The sequence below is a fragment of the Leguminivora glycinivorella genome, chromosome 15 (genome assembly GCF_023078275.1).
Source record: "Leguminivora glycinivorella isolate SPB_JAAS2020 chromosome 15, LegGlyc_1.1, whole genome shotgun sequence".
Taxonomy (NCBI): Eukaryota; Metazoa; Arthropoda; class Insecta; order Lepidoptera; family Tortricidae; genus Leguminivora; species Leguminivora glycinivorella.
In genome coordinates, this window is record NC_062985.1 from 19,852,075 (window position 1) to 19,854,031 (window position 1,957).

Below are 1,957 nucleotides of genomic sequence, written 5' to 3' on the forward strand. Positions count from 1 at the left end.
TGCTTAATGCTTGATAAATATTAGCACATATCAGTTTAAGGATATGGGTCAAATAATACAGTGTAGCACTGTAACTTCAGCAATTTCATGTGCTCTGCCTACTTTTTATGGGAATACAGCCGTGGGTACGCAGCGCTCGTTAAATTATTTAACAAACAGGTACGGTCATTAATCGGGGTAAAACAAAACCGGAACAGACGCCGGAACTGTTAGCGACTCCATTATCAAACCAGGATCTAAAGTTGACTGGAAGGAATTCCATGACACCAAAGCCTTCTTTTTATTTTTTTTAATGGCCAAAGACTAGCCGAGACGAAAACGTGGCTTAAGATGGAGCAAGCTCGCCCAGAAGGCTTATACGGCATATACGAGTATATTAATAATAGTCTTATGCCCACAGACTAGCCGAGGCGAAGATGTGGCCTACGATGGAGCTCGAAAAGGTGCATGTTCACCCTTGATTAATTTGTATGTTGCTTAGTTATATGAGCTGGAAAATATAGAAGCCGGTATATATATTAATAACAATACAACATATAATTTGTGTTAAGAGATTCTATGTTGAATTGTCGTTTTTGGCAACTGGGCTTTATTGAAGTCTTTTTTATGTAGGTATTTCTACACGCAACTATGGGAACAAATCAAATTATGTTAACAAATATTCTGACTTGTTTTTTTATGTAGTCACACTACTATTATATATAAATTAGAAATCGAAATAAGATGTCATATATTAAAGAAAAAAAAAAGATGAGCATCACCAGTGGTGAAGACCGGATTCGAACCGGCGTCTTTTAGCAATCCGGGCCAAACTCCATGAACCCCCTAGGCCACCTTGCCACACAACACCAATGAGTTTTTCGAAACTCGCCTGTGGCGAGGTGGCCTAGGGGTTCATGGCGTTTGGCCCGGATTACTAAAAGACGCCGGTTCGAATCCGGCCTTCACCACTGGTGGTGCTCGTCATTTTTTCTTTAATATATTGTTACGTTATCTATGGTTCTAGTTTATGGTAGAATTCGTATTTTGAATTAGTCGAATAAATAATGGCTTGACAATCATTGTCTTATTATTTTATATAAATATTCATAGTGATTAAACATGGTGTCAGAAGTATAAATACTATAGATAGACATAACAATGGGTGAGTCGAGCAAAGATACTATTATTCCTACTATTCCCCAATCCCCACCCCGTCCACAATACTCACAGCGGCATGCCTTCCTCCGACCCCTGGAATTTACGGAATCCATGGAGGAGAATTGGAAACTATGGGTCCAAAAATTTAAAATATATCTTCTTGCCGAGGACCTGGAAACAGTTTCCGACGATCGTAAGGTCGCATTATTACTCCACAACATGGGTGATAAAGGAGTAGAGATATATAACTCATTTAATTTAGATACAAAACAAACCTTGGATGAGGTCCTAAAGAAATTCAATTCTTATTTCATCCCAAAAGTTAATATTACCATGCAGCGCCACAAATTCTTCACGAGGGCACAAGGACCTACCGAGTCATTTGATGAATTTCTTACTGACCTTCAAAATAAAAGCATGACATGCAACTTTAGTGATAAGAGGGAAGAACTCGTGCGGGATGTCATAGTAATAGGATTAGCCAATTCCGCTATGAAGGAGAGGCTACTGCGCACGGAAGATCTAACCCTCCAAAAGGCAATCACTATGTGCAGAGCGGCCGAATTATCCCAAAAACAAGTCGCAGAACTAACGAATGAGATACCTGCAACCTCCGTGCTCAACGTCAGCTCAACGCCGATTCACGACGTCAAACACGTCAATCCTGTCAACACGTCAAGAACAAGAAGCATCAAGATGAGAAAATGCTATCGTTGTGGCAATAACTGGGATCGTACTCATCAATGCCCAGCCATGGGTTGCAAATGCCAAAAGTGTGGCATCCCTAATCACTTTGCAAAAGTCTGCAGGAACAGAC

General features: G+C 40.3%; 1 non-coding gene across 1 annotated transcript; it reads left to right on the forward strand.

Annotated features, from left to right (window-relative positions):
* The first annotated feature begins 875 nt into the window (after positions 1-875).
* Positions 876-950, forward strand: Trnap-cgg. The gene has a single exon. It is a non-coding gene; the product is annotated as a tRNA-Pro (tRNA).
* The last annotated feature ends 1,007 nt before the right edge of the window (positions 951-1,957 follow it).